This window comes from Pseudophryne corroboree, chromosome 6 (assembly GCF_028390025.1).
Source record: "Pseudophryne corroboree isolate aPseCor3 chromosome 6, aPseCor3.hap2, whole genome shotgun sequence".
Classification (NCBI taxonomy): domain Eukaryota; kingdom Metazoa; phylum Chordata; class Amphibia; order Anura; family Myobatrachidae; genus Pseudophryne; species Pseudophryne corroboree.
The window spans coordinates 592,874,431-592,895,935 of NC_086449.1; the positions used below are offsets into that span (position 1 = coordinate 592,874,431).

Consider the following 21,505-nt stretch of genomic DNA (forward strand, 5'->3'; position numbering starts at 1 on the left):
GCCAGACAAAGGCCTAAATCCAGGCCTTGGGGTTTATTTACTAATATTCATGTTTTTGCAATTTTTAAGGGTGTTTGATCTCAAATGGTATCGGGTGCATTTTACTGCAACTTTTTGAGTCCTCATATGGTAATTTACTATGCTGCCGAGTTTTCAACATTCATATTTTCCGATGTCGATGTGATTCGTAATGTCAGGCAGTGTTTTACGGGAGTGATTAGTAAAACACTGCCTGACAAAACACAAGGAAATCCCGGCCGGATCTGTGAGATCCGTGCAGGGATTCATTGTGTGCATTGTGAGCAGTGCAGAATTTGTTAAAAAATGGAAAAAAAATTACATGGGTCCCCCCTCCTAAGCATAACCAGCCTCAGGCTCTTTGAGCCGGTACTGGTTGTAAAAATACAGGGAAAAAAATGACTGGGGTTCCCCTATATTTCAGTGACGTGTGGTGAGGACATTGGCTGGGGAGGCACTGGTCATGCGCGCGCCTCTGGAAAAGGGGGCATGGCCACTCAAATGGGGGCGTGTGCTTCAGTGTAGTAGGACCCCTTATACTATACTGTGCCCCTTTCACCTTATACCACACAGTATGAGCCAAAATTCACATTACAGCACACGGTATGAGCCGAAATTTACATTACAGCACACGGTATGACCCCAAATTCACATTATAGCACACGGTATGAGCCGAAATTCACATAACAGCATACAGTATGAGCCAAAATTCACATTACAGCACACGGTATGAGCCGAAATTCACATTACAGCACACGGTATCAGCCGAAATTCACACAACAGCACACGGTATGAGCCGAAATTCACATAACAGCACACAGTATCAGCCGAAATTCACATTACAGCACATGGTATGACCCGAAACTCAGATTATAGCACACGGTATGAGCCGAAATTCACATAACAGCACATGGTATGAGCCGAAATTCAGATTATAGCACACGGTACGAGACGAAATTCACATTACAGCAAACGGTATGAGACGAAATTTACATTACAGCAAATGGTATGAGACGAAATTCACATTACAGCACACGGTATGATACACATTTCAGGGACAGGGAGAGAGAGTGACAGCAGTGACAGAGAGTGACAGCAGGGACAGAGAGAGTGACAGAAGGGACAGGGAAAGTGACAGCAGAGGACGTAGGGAAGCAGGAAAACATTACCTGATATGTGTAGCGGAGGTGTGGAAGGGACTGTCGGCGGCGGAGGAGCCCATGGTCTGCAGGGGATGTGGCGGTACTAAGCTGTCCTTTGTTGCTGCGGCGTTGATGTCCCTCTGACCACCGCCAGTTGTGGTCTGCGGTGGTCAGCTTTCAGTGGCGGTGCAGCGTGCGGCAGTGAGTGTTGGTCAGCGGTGAGCGGCGGGCGGCTGTGATATATACATATATATAATTTTTTTACATTTATCTTATTTATTCCTCACTGTCCCTGCAGTCCAAGTGATCTGGGGGTGAGCTGCAGTCCAAGTGATCTGGCCGAGATCACTTGGACTGCAGCTCACCCCCAGATCACTTGGACTGCAGCTCACCCCCCAGATCACTTGGACTGCAGCTCATCCTCTGATTATCTGAAGGTGAGCTGCAGTCCAGGTGATCTGAGGGTGAGCTGCCCAGTCACTTCCCACCCAGTACAACTGCCCCCCCTCCCTACCCACCCACCCACCCACCACCACCACCAACACCAACCCCACCACCTCGCCTATGTGGTGATGGGCCCCATTCCGGAGGGTGCAGGTGCTGCTGTGAGGAGAGCGGAAGACGATCAAGGTGAGCTGCAGTTACAGCGCTGCCCAGCGCAGCCGCGCGGACCCCAGCCCGCTGCCTCCGTAGCGCCTGCTTCTGTAGTGACAGGCAGCGCAGCTCTAACATCGGGTCCCGCCGCCGCTTCACTTGCCCGTGCTACTGTCCAGAAGTGATAGCACCACAGCAGCGCTGGGTCCTGCCGCCGCTTCAGCCCACCGGTGATTGGATCAGCGGATCCAGTACTGGATCTGCTGTCCAATCACATCTGCCTCGCTAACAGGGGCGGGTTTCCCTGTCAACGAGGCACTTGCATAAGTGCCGCTTACCCCGTTGTTTTTTAGTGGGCTTTTATGGCCCATTGCTTGGCCCCGCCCCCCGTTTTAGCCCATTTCTATTGATGACGGGAGGCACTAACTGATTAAAAGAGCTGAAATGGGTAGCATAATATAAAGAAATTACTTATGACACAGAATATGTGTCATAAGTATCTTCTTTATATTATTTTAATCATTTATGGCAAGGGAGGCACTGCCTCCCCTGACTGCACGTCCCTGCTATATTTAAACAACCAGCACCGGGCTCTGCGCCTGGTCCTGGTGCCAAAAATGCCAGGGCCGCAGGGACCAATATAAAAGTGTCCCCCAGCTGTGGCATTATCTCTCTGACTAGTGGAGCCCGGTGCTGGTGTAAAAAATATGGGGGACCCCTACATTTTTTGTCCCCGGTATTTTTGGCACCAGGACCAGGCGCAGAGCCCGGTGCTGGTTGTTTAAATATGGGGGAACCCCAGTCAGTTTTTTCCCTGTATTTTTACAACCAGGACCGTCTCAAAGAGCCCAAGGCTATTTATGCTTAGGAGGGGGGACCCCACGCAAATTTTTTGAATTTCTGAACTTTGCCATGAAAACCATTACGAATAGCCCAAACACTGCAGAGGTTTGTGCTTAGTAAATTCCTGTGTTGCCACTTAGAAAAAAAACAAAAAAATCAGACAAACTCGGAATTTTACTAAATATACCCCCTTTTAGCAGAAAAAGCCAAAATCCTAGAAGTACTGAACGAATAGGCAATATAAATCTTAGCAGCACACTATGTGAAGTAAGAGTTCCAGACCCTGTAATAAATCTGTGCAGATGCCAGCTTGCGGGCCTTCAACATAGTTTGAATAACCGCCTCTGAGAATCCCTTCGCCCTTAGGAGTGAAGCTTCAAGAGCCACACCGTCAAAGCCAGTCTGGCCAGGTCCAGATAGACACAAGGACCCTGAAGGAGGAGGTCTGGGCATTGAGGAAGTAGAAGAGGACGCTCTATCGATAGACCCTGCAGCTCTGAGAACCAATGCCATCTGGGCCACGCTGGAGCGACTAGAAGTAGTGTTCCTCTTTCTTGCTTAAACTTCCTTAGAACCCTGGGCAGGAGTGACACTGGAGAGAACACGTACGGCAGTCAAAAGTTCCATGGAATTGCCAGTGCATCCACGAATGCTGCTTGAGGATCCCTTGTCCTTGATCCGAAGTCCAGAACCTAGTGATTGTGTCAAGAGACCATCAGGTCTACATCTGGTAGGCCCCACTTGTCCACTAGGAGTTAAAATACTTCCGGATGCAGACTCCATTCTCCGGCGTGAAGTACTGACGACTGAGGAAATCCACTTCCCAGTTGAGGACTCTAGAGATGAACACTGCCGATATTGGTGGCAGATGGCGTTCTGCCCAACGAAGGGTTTTTGATACTTCCAGCATTGCCATGCAGCTTTGAGTGCCACCTTGATGATTTATGTATACACCACCATGGTGGCGTTGTCTGATTGTACTTGAACAGGCCTGTTCTGTGCTAGAGGCAGGGCCAGTGTCAACGCATTGAACACTGCCCGCATATTCCAGAATGTTTATCGGGAGGAGAGATTCCTTCCTGGTCCACCGACCCTGGAGAGAGTGTTGCTCCAACACCGCACCCCAACCTCGCAGACTGGCGTCCATTGTCAGGAGGACCCAGTTGGAGATCCAGAAGGGACGCCCCCTGCTCAACTGTTGGTCCTTTAGCCACCAGCTCAGTGACAGACGAACCTTCGGAGTCAAGATTATTTGAGACCTGCTCCGATGAGGTAGGTCGTCCCACTTGGAAAGGATTAACTTCTGCAGAAGGCGGGAATGAAATTGAGCGTACTCTACCATGTCAAAAGCCGACACCATGAGGCCTAATACTTGCATTGTCTAGTTTATCGACACTCTTGGGCAAGAGAGGAAGTATCTGATCCTGTCCTGAAGTTTCAGGACTTTCTCTGGAGACAGAAATAATCTCTGTCTGTGTGTGTAAAACAGCGCCCCCAGGTGCACCATGCTCTGAGCAGGGACCAGTGAGGACTTTTTCCAGTTGATAAGCCACCCGTGGGCTTGTAGGAATTGGACGGTCAGTTCCAGATGACTGAGGAGAACCTCTTTGGAGTTCGACAGGATCAGCAAGTCGTCCAGATATGGAAGGATCCTGATTCCCTGACGACAGAGATGAGCAGTCATCACAGCCATTACCTTGGTGAATATCCGAGGGGCCATGGTCAATCCAAAAGGCAGGGCCTGGTATTGATAATGTAGGTTGCCAATAGCAAACTGCAGATACTGCTGATGCGACATGGCAATAGGAATATGCAGGTAAGCATCCTGTATGTCTAGGGATACCATATAGTCTTTGGGTTCCATGGCCAGTACAATAGAGCGCAGAGTTTCCATATGGAATTTGGACACTCTCACAAATTTGTTCAATGATTTGAGTTTGATTATAGGCCGGAAGGACCCATTTGGCTTCAGAACTAGAAACAGGGTTGAATAGTTTCCCCTGCCTCTCTGGGACAGAGGTATCAGCACTACGACTCCTGTGTCCAGGAGGGATTGTACAACCAAGTGTAGAGCTTGTGCTTTTAACAGATCCGCAGGGATAATCGTTGTGCAAAACTGGCGAGGGGGACGTCTCTTGAAGGAGATTGCGTAATCATGAGAGACAACTTCCTGCACCGAGGCGTCCAAAGTGGTCTTTAACCAGGCTTGGTGAACTGCAGAAGTCGGCCTCCCACCCTGGGGTCCCCCAGGGGGAGGCCCGCCCCGTCATGCACTAGGCTTGTCTTGTTTGGAAGCAGGCTGATGGGCAGCCCAGGATTGTTTAGATTTAGGCTTAGTGGTTTTGGAAGCACGAGCCTGTTGCTGATACGCTTGACCCTTTGCCTTTCCTGGAGGTCGAAAGGAACGAAGGGTGGTACTGCCTTTGGAGCAGAAGGATTAGTATTTGGGAGACACACAGTCTTGGTAGTAGCCAAGTCAGTTACAATCTTCTTCAGATCCTCCCCAAATAGGATGTCTCCTTTAAAAGGGAGCACCTCCAAGGACTTTTTTTGGAGTCCAGGTCCACCTTCCTGGACCTCAAACTCATAATTCAATGAGCCAGGATAGATGTAGTAGACACCTTGGCTGCCATTACACCTGCATCAGAGGCCGCCTCCTGAATATAGTGGGAGGCTGTGGTAATATAAGACAGATATTGTCTGGCAGTGTCAGAAAAAACCTGAGGCAGCTCATCCTCAATTGCCTGAACCCATGCTTTAATTCCTTTCGCAGCCCAGGAGGCTGCCATAGTGGGTCTATATACAGCACCTGTAAGAGAGTAAATAGACTTCAGGCATCCCTCCACACGCTTATCCGTCGGTTCCTTCAGTGAGGTAACAGTGGTGACAGGCAGAGTAGATGACACCACCAGACGGGTGACATGAGAGACCACCGGCGGTGGAGTTTCCCACTTGTTACTCAACTCCGCAGGGACAGGATAACGAGCTAGCATCTTTTTAGACAGGGAAATTTTCTTTCCTGAAGACGACCAGGATTCATGACGTATGTCAATTAAATGGTCAGAATGTGGTAAGACTACTATAGCAACCTTCTGACATTTGAACTTATCAGGTTTCTTAGACGCAGTAGTAGGCTCAATGTCATCATCTATTTGAAGAATTAGCTTAATAGCCTCCACTAGGTCAGGAACATCAACCTGGATTGTAGCTTCCTCATCAGAAGCAACTGTATCAGTGTCTGACGGATCGGTATATTCCCCATCCTCATCGGAAGAATTATCCGAAATATTAGTGGATTGTGAGTAAAAAATGTCCCCTTTAAATGACCCCTTGGCCCCAGAGGGGCGTAGGGTAAACTTTTGTCTAACCAAAGATTGATTTAATTGTTGTAACTGGGTAGACAGAGTATCCGCCCATGGCTGATTAACTACAGGGACAATATGTGTCTACAATGGCACATGAGGTCCCACAGGGGGCATAAGACATATCACAAGTGTATACAGCATACTTGAGAATGCTGCCCAAGGTGGGTCCTGATTGACCACAGGTGCTGCAGGTTGACCGGGTGTATGGCACTGAGCACCTGAACCAGCAGCTAAATCTTCTCCTTCAGTTAAATCCGTGGTGTCAGTACTGCAGGATGCAGAAGCATCCGCGGATTTCCCGCCCTGTGTGGCAGACATTATAAGGAATGTAGCCTTAGGGCGTAACAGTACAATATAGCCAGACAAACATAATACCTGCAAATAAATCCCTGAGTTACATGACAGGAAATACAGGGCACAGAACAGAGGATTTAAGCGGCATGAGGTGATTTAATAACACAGGAAAAATACCAAATTGCATATTCTGTGTGACACTATATATATATATATATATATATATATATATATATATATATACATATATATATATATATGGTACCCTGACGCACCTAGCCCCTCAGGGTACAGATTGTAGTGATAGCAAAATGTGATACAGGAGAATAGATTTCAACACAACAGCTACAGGCACACTCAGTCACATGTACAATGCAGAGGTTATTACATATAAACAATAAAACTACACTAGACTAGTAATACTAAATATAAATATGTATAGGTATAGATATAACAATGCACAGTAGATACTGGATGTATTATATTACAGAATACTAAAATATTCAGATAAGAGTACACTTGTTCTTAACTAACAATGTCTAAAATGACACGTAGAATACTTAAGTGTCTGTAAATGCACAGCGCTGATGAGACAGGCGGCTTTACAGAGGAGATAGAGCCCTGCAGTCCAGGAGATCAGCCCAGCTAGTTGTGAAGATGGTGCCAAAATCTCTGTCAGGGAGTGAGGGAGAGTGAACTGCAGATCCAGGGTGGGAACACCAGCAGTAGATGGCACCCAGAGCTGGGGGAGGGGCTACAGGTCAGCGCCTTATCTCCTATGCTGGTCCTCACCACCGGTTACTGTGGAGCTTATACCAAACAGATTTTAGTAAATCCGACCTTTGCTTCCTTGCCCTGGTGGATATAGTGGGGTCCCTGTGCAGTACAGTGTCCACGCCAGCGGCGCGGTCCCTCTCCTGGGACCGCGACCGGATCGTGATTACCGGCGGGTCCCACCTGGGGGACCCTCTTACCTCCTCCCTGATGTGCAGCCACGCGATCCTGGAGAGCGTCCGCGGTGGTGTGCCTGATGACCGGTGTGCCTCCGCTGCAAGTACCCGGGAACATGGTCGCGGGAGTATGCAGCGTTGTTGGGGGATGTGATGGAGCTGTAGCACAGATTGTCAGACTGACATAAACAGTGCTACGGCCCTTGACGTCTTCTTAAAAAGCTCTTTTCAGGGCTGCCTAGCGCAGCCCCACCTGTTAGCTTCCTGTTCTGCAGGCACCAACTTACAAACTGAGCTCCAGTGCCTGGAGGCGGGGTTACAGAGGAGGCGGTGCAATGCATCCTGGGAATAGTCAAAGCTTTAGCCTGTTGGTGCCTCAGATCAACATCCAACTCTACACCCCCCCGATGTTATTCCCTGTGGAGTACCAGTGTACCCCGCTGCAGAAATCTAGATATATATATATATATATATATATATACGTAAAAAATAGAAGTAATCAGCGCCTAATAATGCCTAGAAAATGACGGTGGGGACATAGAATGATATTTAGTGAAAAAAATGGGACAAGCACTTATCTCAGATAGGATCTTCGGTCCTCAGACCAATATCATCACAGTAATATGCAAAAGAGAAAAAGAAACAACCAATAGTGTGTACCGTTTAAACCTATATGTACTTGTAGCATTTTTCAACTTAGTGAGTGTTAATTGGAAATGCTCCCAGAATATCACACTCCACAATAGCGTAGTAGAAAGATAATTTTTCACATTTAATTAAGTACATAAAATATATCCACGGTTTAAAACGAGCAGGTATCACACGTACAAGAAACAAATGATAAAGAAGCTTATCTGTCCATAAAAATAGGGTCCAGTATATCTCCCTTCAAATTTACTTTACTACATAAATTAAACCACGGTTTAAAACGAGCAGGTATCACACGTACAAGAAACAATAGATATAAAAGCTTATCTGTCCATCAAAAGAGGGTCCAGGGTAACTCCTGACGCGTTTCGTCCCAATGCAAAGGACTTCATCAAGGGGATATATATATATAAATAAGGGTTGGTGATTTTAGCCACCCTGGTTTGTTTTTATTATGCTGTTAGTACAGGCACAGCGACATGACTTATTGAAAAGAAGAATATTATACTAAAAAAAGTGTTTTTATTCAAAATGTTTAATGCCGGTGACATGCCCAGTGCTTATGCTTAACTCCTTCTTGTGTGTGTGTGTGTGTGTGTGTGTGTGTGTGTGTGTGTGTGTGTGTGTTTCCCTGAAAAGTGCTTTTGCATTTTCCATTTTGTATTACTATTCAGATTTATTTAATTATAATAAGTAAGACTAATGCTTAATATTAACTTGTTCTTATTTTCACTTTCATCTATCTATGAGTGTACTTAGTATGTATTAATATGTATGTTTAGTCTATCTACATATATTCAGATGTAATAGGAATAATAAGCATTAAAAATTTGGGGTGGGATGTAATGAACTCTGAGTCCGGCGGCTGTGCCTGATGCTGGCCAAACTAGGACGTTTTTTGTAAAGGGGTAATCATGTACAAGGATAAACCATGCCACCCATGGAGTTCATTTCATGCCGCCCTTGGATTTATTATTGAAATATGTAAAATAAATCAAATCAAAGCCTAATAACATTAATGTTAGAAAGCATTAAAACATAGTTGATCAAGGTTTCTAATAAATGATTTAATTTTTTTTCCATTAAAACATTAACGGAAAAAAAAATTGGTTTAAACCAGTGGTTCCCAAACGTTTTTGAATCACGGCATCCTAGAGTATCAGAACTTTTTTCACGGCACCCCTAAGCCAATAGTTTCAAATTGAAAATTTAGAAACAAATATTAAATTAAGTAAATTGTCTGTATATGTCATCCTTAGGGTCACTTATGGGGTGAGGGAGGGACAAGCTTTGCTTCTGATTGTCAACATATTTTATGATTGGCAGCCACCAGCACTGGTTTTGCTTATTACATTGACCATGCAAAATTTGAATTGGTTCTGGACCACCCACCCGAGGCATCACTGCAGATGTCCAGAGGTACCCCAGGCACACAGTTTGAGAACCACTGAACTATGAGATGCCCCCTTGTTATTTCAATTTATCTATATATACAGTGCATTCGGAAAGTATTCACAGCTCTTCACTTTTTCCACATTTTGTTATGTTACAGCCTTATTCCAAAATGGAATAAAATTATTTTTCCCCTCAAAATTCTACACACAATACCCCATAATGACAATGTGAAAAAAGTTTTTTTGATATTTTTGCTAATTTGTTAAAAATAAATAACTAAGAAATCACATGTACGTAAGTATTCACAGCCTTTGCCATAAAGCTCAAAATTGAGCTCAGGTGCATCCTGTTTCCACTGATCATCCTTGAGATGTTCCTACAGCTTAATTGGAGTCCACCTGTGGTAAATTCAGTTGAATAGACATGATTTAAAAAGGCACACACCTGTCTATATAAGGTCCCACATTTGACAGTGCATGTCTGAGCACAAACCAAGCATGAAGTTAAAGGAATTGTCTGTAGACCTACAAGACAGGATTGTCTCGAGGAACAAATCTGGGGAAGGGTACAAAAAACTATTTGCTGCTTTGAAGGTCCCAATGAGCACAGTGGCCTCCATCATCCGTAAATGAAAGAAGTTTAGAACCACCAGGACTCTTCCAAGTGCTGGCCAGCCGTGTAAACTGAGCGATCGGGGGAGAAGGGCCCTAGTCAGGGAGGTGACTAAGAACCCGATGGTCACTCTGTCAGATCTACAGCATTCCTCTGTGGAGAGAGGAGAACCTTCCAGGACAACCGTCTCTGCAGCAATCCACCAACCAGGCCTGTATGGTAGAGTGGCCAGATGTAAGCCACTCCTTAGTAAAAAGCACATGGCAGCCCACCTGGAGTTTACTAAAATGCAGCTGAAGTACTCTCAGACCATGAGAAACAAAATTCTCTGGTCTGATGAGACAAATATTGAACTCTTTGGCGTAAATGGTAGGCATCATGTTTGGAGGAAACCAGGCACCGCTCATCACCAGGCCAATACCATCCCTACCGTGAAGCATAGTGGTGGCAGCATCATGCTGTGGGGATGTTTTTCAGTGGAAGGAACTGGAACTGGGAGAATAGTCAGGATAGAGGGAAATATGAATGCAGTAATGTACAGAGACATCCTGGATGAAAACCTGCTCCAGAGCACTCTTAACCTCAGACTGGGGAGACGGTTCATCATTCAGCAGGATAACGACCCCAAGCACACAGCCAAGATATCAAAGGATTGCAGTGGCAATATGTTATAATTATGCTCAGTAGATGCTGTGCCACCCACCTTGTTAATAATGTAAGCTTTGTGGGTCAAAAATTTTCACAATCAGTCAGTGGAACAGCAGGAGCAATAACCCAGTACTAGTGCATAATATTAGTACTTTAACATCTACTAAAGCCAGTACCCAAGGACATACAGGGTTTAAGAAAGGGCACCTGAAATCAAAATAATACTTTACAATGTTTTTTTTTTTAATCACCTCTAACACAGGGAAAGTTTACCACCAAAAAATATAAAGTTGCCAACATGCCATACACCACATGCAGTGGCAAGGACAGACTTAGACCATGGTATTCGTTTGCGATAGGTTTTTATAGAACTGTCAGTCAGTCATCTTCTTCTGTAACCTTACATGATGATGTATCATTTAAATTCTAGAAGAAGTGTCAAATGTAAAACAGGGAAATCAGTGCAGGAAAACCCCCCACTAAGACTGAAGTACAAACTGTATGTTTAGAAACATCACAAACCCCTGAGGAGGATCTAAAGGCATCAATGTTAGCTACAGTATGTGTGAGTCTGACATTTGTGATACTGATACTGTACTCATAGAGAAGCCCCTTTCCACCATTTCTGCATCTTCTACAAATGTGAGGATGAGCAACACAAGTATAGCTGGTGACCTAGAAATTGAGGATGCCACTGTGAAAGTGCAACAGGATGAGGGGAATAAGTGTGTAGATGACACCATTAAGGAGGATGTTGATGATGACAATGTTGTCAGGCACCAGTGGCAGCAGTTCTTGTCCATGATAAGCAGAAAGGCCATTGTCATGCCTTTTCATACTATAAGACCAACAAATCCACCTCATACAGTTTGTTTGGAATTATATTTACCCAAGTGCTAACAACAATTTTTAAGCCATCTGTAGTGTTTGTAAAGCCAAAGTAAGTAGACATTAACTATCTAGGAAACGCCTCCCTTTAATGTCATTTGCAGCCAGTTCTTGAAAGGTTTTTGTCAAAGTCTGAAAAATCTGCTAAAATAATACCATGCATTCCAGCATCAGCAAGCTCCCATGTCTCAGCTAGATCGCAACACATTCAATCCCCACCACAAACACCTTTATCATTAATATCCTCATTAATGACCAGAATTAGTCCTCTTGCATCCAATTTGCTATGACTAACTGACTTCTCCCCTAATCAGGATTTCTCAGAAGAATGCTTGAGCACTAGGTCTGCTGCTGCTGCTGCTGAGGTTGACTCTTCATCCCTGAAGGGGCACAAAAAGACTACTAGTAGTTTCAAAAAACAACTGACTGTAAAACAATCGTTTGCAAGACGAAGTAAGTATGAAATCTGAAATTCAGTTGCACAGCAGATCACTGAAGCCATGCCAGCTATGCTAGTATTAGATCTGCGGCCAATATCCACCATTAATACATCTGGTTTCATACAGTTAATTAAGGTCCTGCGTCCCCCATATCACAGAGCTGCAGTGATAGTGTGCAGTGATAATGGATAAATGGATGTCTAATATTGCAATATCTTTTCCCTTATTCCAAATACCCTATAACGTATAACACTATGGGCAAAATTCAATTAGCGGCTTTTCGTGATAAAAAAAGTGAATTTATAGTACTGTCAATAGTGAAACTTTACTATTCAATTGTCCACTAAAGCTGATTCACAGTAGTTTTACAGTGAATTTCAATTCACTACCTCTGAGCAGGTGAACACTTGGGAAAAATCCCTATTTTAAGTTGAAAATGTCGGGATTTAGTTCAGAAGTCCTGGGACACATGGATGACTAATTAGGCATTTAGAGGTTTTAAATTATTTTTAATTCACAATAATGGCATAATGTCATTTTTGTGATGAAAAAGTGCAAAATTATGGAAATTGAGGTACAATGTATATGACAGGTATATTGGGGTTCTTTATGATTGGGACAAATCTTTTATGCTTGCAGGTGGGAGTAATCATTTTTTTTTTCAACTTTTTACAAAGTGGCATCAATGCCCAAAATATATACTTATACCCTTTTTATGTACACCCACATTTTTTGGATGGAAAACACTAACCTTCTATCATTTTTCCACTTAAAAAAAAATGCACATACAGTAGCAGTACTTTAACTCAATTTAAGTACCAGGAATACTTTTCTTATAACTAATAATAAACTTCTATACTGTTATCTGATGTTAATATAGCCTTTTTGGGGGTACAGGCAGATTCACCCATTTTTCACTTTTCACTGTCAGCAAAAATTTTCTTGGTAATCCCACTTTTGAAAATGTGCATATGAATAGGCGAATCGCAAGAGGTGCATTCATGCAAAAAGCCCATTTTCACAGCAAAAAAGCAATGATTTTGCGGATAATTGAATTTGACCTTATATCTCCATTTGTATCTTCACTTCACTATTCTCATATGATAATTTTTTTTTTTTATTGTGTCAGTCCTTGGCCCCACAGTTTGCAAATTGTTGTGTGGGAGGTGGTGTTGAGGTGATTTGTTTTTTTTTTGGCAGTCTGAAGGCATTGTGACTAGCCATGAAGGGTGCAGTGACATGATGCAAGTGGGAAGGGGGGGTTGACCAATAATGTGGGGCCTGAGTCCTAAATCCACCCCTGTCAGCCAGTAGATTTTGGCCCCGCTATACTTCAATACCGAGCTTGCTATACCCTACATTACATCACTGATCCCTCCATACCCTACATTGCATCACTGACACCTCTATACCCTGCATTATATTACTGGCCACCTATACATTACACTAATTGTAAAACATTACTATACTATCTTTCTGCACCACATCAGAGAGAGAAGCATTGGAAAAAATGCAACAGACACTGTCACACTAGACTGCGGAGAGAAAGAGTCTTTGAAAAGCATTGGGGGAAAGGTAGGGGCAACAGACACAACATAGACAGATGGAGGATTGAGCAAAACATCACAAAAGGGGAAGGTGGGCAAAGGATGCTAAAAAGACGCTAGATGCATCATCGCTTGGAAAATGATAAAATGAAGAAAAATAACGCACCAGCCAATCCGATCCTAACTGCCATGTCACAGGGTGTATTTGAATAATGGCAAATTAGGAGCTGATTGGCTGGTACTTTTTAACTCTCCATTTTATTACTTTCCAAGCGATGATGCAATATATAAATACACAAATATACATATACAAAGTTGTTTATCTAGTTTTATGTTAAAGCTTTAAGGTGAATGAAACTGGTAAAGAGAGTGCAGGGTTCTTTGTATATGTATATTTGAGTTAGGTGGTCACAGCCCACAGCACCCCAACCTAGGGGTTGGGAGTATGTGAGTGCACCCCTCTCCTGGGAATGGCGAGTGCGGTGGATTCCCGTATGTGTATATTAGGGTTAATTTCTAATTAGCCCATTTGTGATCATATCTCTCTCTCATGAACCCCTAAGCTCATTTACCTTTAACCTGGGTCAGCTGCTGTTTAGGTGTGTTGCTGACTGTCTCACTTTGAAGGCCAGAAGTCAGTTGGCAGGTGAGCTTTAAACCAGGTAAGCACACTTGTGAAGTTGTGTTGGTGACTGTCTTACCTTTTAAAAGCCATAAGTGTGGCAGGTAAGCTTTAAACCAGGTAAGCACATTTTCTCCTATGAAACAGCAGCTGCTAGGTCTCTAAAAGATCTATGTGAAAGTTTATGTGATAGAGTAGGACTTGCAGTGAAATGGGGTCCCATGGAGTGGGCTGCAAGCTTACATGCATTGTACAATTCATAAACCAAAACCCCATTGATTATCTAGTTGTATATTAAAGCATTGAGGTGAATGAAACTGCTAAGGAGAGTGCAGGGTTCTTTGTATATGTGTGTGTGTGTGTGTATATATATATATATATATATATAATAGAGGGAGAAATCAGCGGCACTCAGCAGTCGGAATTATGCTGTATAGAAATCTTTTATTCCAGTCCTACGGCGTTTCGGGGAACAAGCCCGTGTATTGTTTGTCCCTGAAGACGGGGCTTGTTCCCCGAAACGCCGTAGGACTGGAATAAAAGATTTCTATACAGCATAATTCCGACTGCTGAGTGCCGCTGATTTCTCCCTCTATTACATTGGATCTTGCCAAGGATCACAGAAGGCACCGCAGCAAGTAATCCTAGCAGCCCCCACTCTGAGTGCTGATCCCAACACCGCTATCTATATATATATATATATATATATATATATATATATTAGTGATGAGTGGGTTCGGTTTCTCGGAAACCGAACCCCCCCGAACTTCAGCCTTTTTACACGGGTCCGAGCCGTGCTGGGATTCTCCCGTGTGGCTCGGGTAAACAGTGCAGGGTTTTGATTATAATACCACCAGTGAGTTTAATCCGTTGTTTCTCTGCCTGGAAAAAACGCTCCACCATATCTGTGCTCAGTGTGCTGCACTGCTGCATGATATATCTGTGCTGAGTGCACTGCTCACACTGCCTAATTGTGGGGACTGGGGCGCAGTTATAGCAGGAGTACAGTGCACAGTTTTGCTGACAGTGACCACCAGTCCAGACCAGTATACGTTTGTCTGCCTGAAAAACACTCCTGTGGTGACTTTTTTTTTCTTCATACTAGTTTAGCAGTCTGCTGACAGTGTCCACCAGGTCCGTTATTATACAGTATATTATATATATATATAGCAGTATGGTAGGCCACGGCTGTACCTACCTCTGTGTCGTCAGTGCACTCGTCGTCCATAAGTAATATAATACTATACTATCCATCCATCTACATTGTATACCTGTGGTGGCTTTTTTTTTCTTCATACTAGTTTAGCAGTCTGCTAACAGTGTCCACCAGGTCCGTTATTATTATACAGTATATTATATATATATATATATAGCAGTACAGTAGGCCACGGCTATACCTACCTCTGTGTCGTCAGTGCACTCGTCCTCCATAAGTAATATAATACTATAATATCCATCCATCTACATTGTATACCTGTGGTGGCTTTTTTTTTTCTTCATACTAGTTTAGCAGTCTGCTGACAGTGTCCACCAGGTCCGTTATTATTATACAGTATATATATATATAGCAGTACGGTAGGCCACGGCTGTACCTACCTCTGTGTCGTCAGTGCACTCGTCGTCCATAAGTAATATAATACTATACTATCCATCCATCTACATTGTATTCCTGTGGTGGCTTTTTTTTTCTTCATACTAGTTTAGCAGTCTGCTGACAGTGTCCACCAGGTCCGTTATTATTATACAGTATATTATATATAGCAGTACGGTAGGCCACGACTTAGTCACACAGCTACCTCATTGCACCTCTTTTTTTCTTTGCGTCATGTGCTGTTTGGGGAGTATTTTTTTGAAGGGCCATCCTGCGTGACACTGCAGTGCCACTCCTAGATGGGCCAGGTGTTTGTGTCGGCCACTAGGGTCGCTTAGCTTAGTCACACACTTTGAGAAAGTCACGGGTCACGTGACGAAACGCGTTAGGCCACGCCTCCTGTTCTTGCACACCTGCCGAGGTATCCGACTTGAAAGCAACAGCGGGTCTGTTCTCCCCGCCAGCCGGTATACATCTCTACGGAGTTTTCAGAATAGCCGCGGACCTGATTTCCTGAGCCGTCCAAATCATCACACGGCTCTTTGTTAGCCGTCTATACCAGCACACGGCTCTCACTTTACAGTGAATCCACGGCTCCCTCTCCGTTGCGGCACTCGCACTGTGGGCATTGCAGGACACATCGCCGAGGACGCTCGGCTCTGGACCAGCCCACCCAAGGAGAGGTATAATCAGTAACAAACACTGGTATAATCCATGATATGGGACAATTACTTCACTGATTACTCAATGCATCTTGAGTATCCCGCTTTACGGCCATTACCATATATTGCTTTCAAAAACACCTGGACTTCATGTCTTCTTGTGGATTTTACCTAGAGAACTGACACAATTGGTGTCTGTTTAAATGGATATACCGGTTTAAGGTGTGCTCTCCCAATAATTAATCATTGTTATATTAGCCACTGCTAATTTTATTTTATTTTCAGCTATTAAATATAATTTTTATATATATACATCGGCTCTCTCTTAAATTTATAGTTTATTTTCCCTGATACTTTGCGCAGCTGATTTTGTCTGTTTGTATTGTCTTTACCAAACACCCACATAGTGTTTTTCAGCCGCGCATATATCAGGGGAATTTGTCCACTAGCTTTCTGCATTATAGGCGCTGTATAAGCAGTTTCTTGTTTTCTTCTTTAGTCACACAGCTACCTCATTGCGCCTCTTTTTTTCTTTGCGTCATGTGCTGTTTGGGGAGTATTTTTTTGAAGGGCCATCCTGCGTGACACTGCAGTGCCACTCCTAGATGGGCCAGGTGTTTGTGTCAGCACCTAGGGTCGCTTAGCTTAGTCACACAGCGACCTTGGTGTGCCTCTTTTTTTCTTTGTATCATGTGCTGTTTGGGGACAATTTTTTGGAAGTGCCATCCTGCCTGACACTGCAGTGCCACTCCTAGATGGGCCAGGTGTTTGTGTCGGCCACTTGTGTCGCTTAGCTTAGCCATCCAGCGACCTCGGTGCAAATTTTAGGACTAAAAATAATATTGTGAGGTGTGAGGTGTTCAGAATAGACTGAAAATGAGTGTAAATTATGGTTATTGAGGTTAATAATACTATGGGATCAAAATGACCCCCAAATTCTATGATTTAAGCTGTTTTTTAGGGTTTTTTTGAAAAAAACACCCGAATCCAAAACACACCCGAATCCGACAAAAAAAATTCGGTGAGGTTTTGCCAAAACGCGTTCGAACCCAAAACACGGCCGCGGAACCGAACCCAAAACCAAAACACAAAACCCGAAAAATTTCCGGTGCACATCACTAATATATATATATAATATATACATATATTAGTGATGTGCACCGGACATTTTTCGGGTTTTGTGTTTTGGTTTTGGATTCGGTTCCGCAGCCGTGTTTTGGATTCGGACGCGTTTTGGCAAAACCTCCCTGAAAATGTTTTGTCGGATTCCGGTGTGTTTTGGATTCGGGTGTTTTTTTTCAAAAAACCCCTCAAAAACAGCTTAAATCATAGAATTTGGTGCTCATTTCGATCCTATAGTATTGTTAACCGCAATAACCACAATTTCCACTCACTTCCAGTCTATTCTGAACACCTCACACCTCACAATACTATTTTTAGTCCTAAAATTTGCACCGAGATCGCTGGATGACTAAGCAAAGCGACCCAAGAGGGCGGCACAAACACCTGGCCCATCTAGGAGTGGCACTGCAGTGTCAGACAGGATGGCACTTCAAAAAATTGGCCCCAAACAGCACATGATGCAAAGAAAAGAGAAAAAGAGGTGCACTGTGGTCGCTGGACGGCTAAGCTAAGCGACACAAACACCTCAATATCACAGGAATTATTTGTTCTAATCAATGGTATTATTGGTTCAAATCACTGGAAGAAAATGACAAAATCACTGGAATTATTCATTCTAATCAATGGTATTATTGGTCCAAATCACTGGAAGAAAATGACAAAATCACTGGAATTATTCGTTCTAATCAATGGTATTATTGGTCCAAATCACTGGAAGAAAATGACAAAATCACTGGAATTATTTGTTCTAATCAATGGTATTATTGGTTCAAATCACTGGAAGAAAATGACAAAATCACTGGAATTATTCGTTCTAATCAATGGTATTATTGGTCCAAATCACTGGAAGAAAATGACAAAATCACTGGAATTATTCGTCCTAATCAATGGTATTATTGGTCCAAATCACTGGAAGAAAATGACAAAATCACTGGAATTATTTGTTCTAATCAATGGTATTATTGGTCCAAATCACTGGAAGAAAATGACAAAATCACTGGAATTATTCGTTCTAATCAATGGTATTATTGGTCCAAATCACTGGAAGAAAATGACAAAATCACTGGAATTATTCGTCCTAATCAATGGTATTATTGGTCCAAATCACTGGAAGAAAATGACAAAATCACTGGAATTATTCGTTCTAATCAATGGTATTATTGGTCCAAATCACTGGAAGAAAATGGTATGGATGGATACTTGCAGTGACACAGAGCTGATAGATACAGCAAAGGCCTACTGTACAACTATATACTGTTAGTCACCAAAATGCTGCACTGTAATACTAGAAGCTATAGAAAAGTATATATATTATTGTATATATCAGTACAGACAGAGCGGTGTAACTGTGACACATGTGTCCTGACAAGCAGTATAGAAGCTATAGAAAAGTATATATAATATTACTGTATATCAGTACAGAGGGGTGTAACTGTGACACGTGTCCTGACAAGCAGTATAGAAGCTATAGAAAATTATATATATTACTGTATATAAGTAGTAGTACAGAGTGGTGTAACTGTAACACATGTGTCCTGCCAAGCAGTATAGAAGCTATATAAAAGTATATATTATATACTGGTGGTCCCCAGTCCCCACAATGCAGCAAACTGATCAGATATTTGCAGCACACTGAGCACAGATATGGAGCGTTTTCAGGCAGAGAACGTAGATATTTTCAGCACACTGAGCACAGATTATTTGAAGCACACTGAGCACAGATATTTTCAGCACACTGAGCACAGATTACGGAGCTTTTCAGGGAGAGAACGCTGCCACATCCTCTCCGTTCAATCTCCAAAGCACAAGTGAAAATGGCGGAGACGCGCGGCTCCTTATATAGAATACGAATCTCGCGAGAATCTGACAGCGGGATGATGATGTTTGGGCGCGTTCTGGTTAACACCAAGATTGGCAAATTCGACAGTGGTGCCCTGTGCTCTTCACAGATGAAAGCAGGTTCTCACTGAGCACATGATGTGACAGAGTCTGGAGACGCCAAGGAGAACGTTCTGCTGCCTGCAACATCCTCCAGCATAACCGGTTTGGCAGTGGGTCAGTAATGGTGTGGGGTGGCATTTCTTTGGGGGGCCGCACAGCCCTCCATGTGCTCGCCAGAGGTAGCCTGACTGCCATTAGGTACCGAGATAAGATCCTCAGACCCCTTGTGAGACCATATGCTGGTGCGGTTGGCCCTGGGTTCCTCCTAATGCAAGACAATGCTAGACCTCATGTGGCTGGAGTGTGTAAGCAGTTCCTGCAAGACGAAGGCATTGATGCTATGGACTGGCCTGCCCGTTCCCCAGACCTGAATCCAATCGAGCACATCTGGGACATCATGTCTCGCTCCATCCACCAACGCCACGTTGCACCACAGACTGTCCAGGAGTTGGCGGATGCTTTAGTCTAGGTCTGGGAGGAGATCCCTCAGGAGACCATCCGCCACCTCATCAGTAGCATGCCCAGGCGTTGTAGGGAGGTCATACAGGTACGTGGAGGCCACACACACTACTGAGCCTCATTTTGACTTGTTTTAAGGACATTACATCAAAGTTGGATCAGCCTGTAGTGTGTTATTCCACTTTAATTTTGAGTGTGACTCCAAATCCAGACCTCCACGGGTTAATAAATTTGATTTCCATTGATAATTTTTGTGTGATTTTGTTGTCAGCACATTCAACTATGTAAAGAACAAAGTATTTAATAAGAATATTTCATTCATTCAGATCTAGGTTGTGTTATTTTAGTGTTCCCTTTATTTTTTTGAGCAGTGTATATATATATATATATATATATATATACACACGATTATGGAGTTATATAGATAGCACTCAGATTGTCTACAGGGACATGAGCCTGCAGTGAATTGGCAGGGCTCCAGTTATGTTGTATGACAATGGCTGGTGAGTCAGGGTCAGACTCACGAGATTCAGCTATCATTACCATGCAGAATCAGTGTTCACTGTTGAGTCCCATTTCACTGTCATGCGCACCATCACTTGCTGCAGCGCAGGCTGAGCAGTACCAGGGGGAGCTGTCCTGTCCCCTATTGCAAGCGTTAGCAGGACTCCTGGGACAGAGCCAACTAATCCTGCAGCAGGTGTGCCAAAAAGCTTCATTGGAAGACCAGCGTTCACACTTGAATCCCACTGTGAACCATGCAGGTGCTGCTATACTGTACATGCAAGTGTCACCTTAGGGCTTGGAGCCTGGAGACAGACATCTCCATTCCCTCTGGGTGTTCCACCACTCATTCCGTGCCATACAGAGGTACCTTCAGCCATTCCCAATTTGCAAAAACAATTGCATTTTGTATCAGTACATGAGCAAGCCATTTGTCCTCCACTCTATAGGAATCAGTATTCTGTCTGTGCAGAAACGTACATTTCTCTGGAATTTATACAGCCATCTGCTATCAGATTATAATTTTCATTTAATTTATGTTTCATTTAAGCAAGAAGCCTGTCCTAAACTTTAAATCTGGTATTAGGTAGTAGTATTAGTAGTAGTAGTAGTAGTAATAGTGTGTGAAGGTAACAATCCTTATATTCTATTTAACCAATATCTGCTTGTATATCATTCTAGTGTAAGAAATAAATTGTAGCTCTTGGCAATGACAAATTCAAGAAAGATTGTAAGGTCGACACTCACCCTTGTGCTCATGACACTACTTTGCTTGTCTCCAGGAATAACCGACCTGGTCCACTGGTCCTACTGGGCTCTGCACAGGGTACTCTGAAGTGATAAGTTATTATGGCGGACCTTGTACCGGATTACAGATCATGGATGGTGAGTAACCTATGGTCCTGTGCTGGAAACAATTAAATTATCAAACAATAAAAATGTAGCAAAGGAAATCATGTTCATCTATATACCAAAATGTGGAGTTGAAATAAATATATACATTCTTACAGATGTAGCCAGCTTCATCTTTGCCATGATACATACACACGTATAGCGGCAGCGGCATGGTAAGTCCAGGTGTGACTATTCGCACCCGCAATGAAACAATGCTGTCTCTATGGGCCGCAGGTGTGATTATACGCCGTGCCCATATGAGGGCATGCTACCCGTGGAAAACTAATCGCGGGTGGGAATAGTTGCAGCCTGGATAAGGCTGGTTA

General features: G+C 43.5%; 1 protein-coding gene across 2 annotated transcripts in view; it reads right to left on the reverse strand.

Annotated features, from left to right (window-relative positions):
* Positions 1–21,505, reverse strand: part of HRH2 (histamine receptor H2) — a 204,651-nt gene that overhangs the window by 27,086 nt on the left and 156,060 nt on the right. Inside the window, exon 3 of one of the 2 annotated variants that reach the window (XR_010180171.1) lies at positions 21,033–21,192. The exons of the other annotated variant lie outside the window; for it this stretch is intronic. The gene's annotated coding sequence lies outside the window, so the exon portion shown is untranslated. The remainder of the gene's footprint in view (positions 1–21,032; positions 21,193–21,505) is intronic. 2 annotated transcript variants of the gene reach the window in all.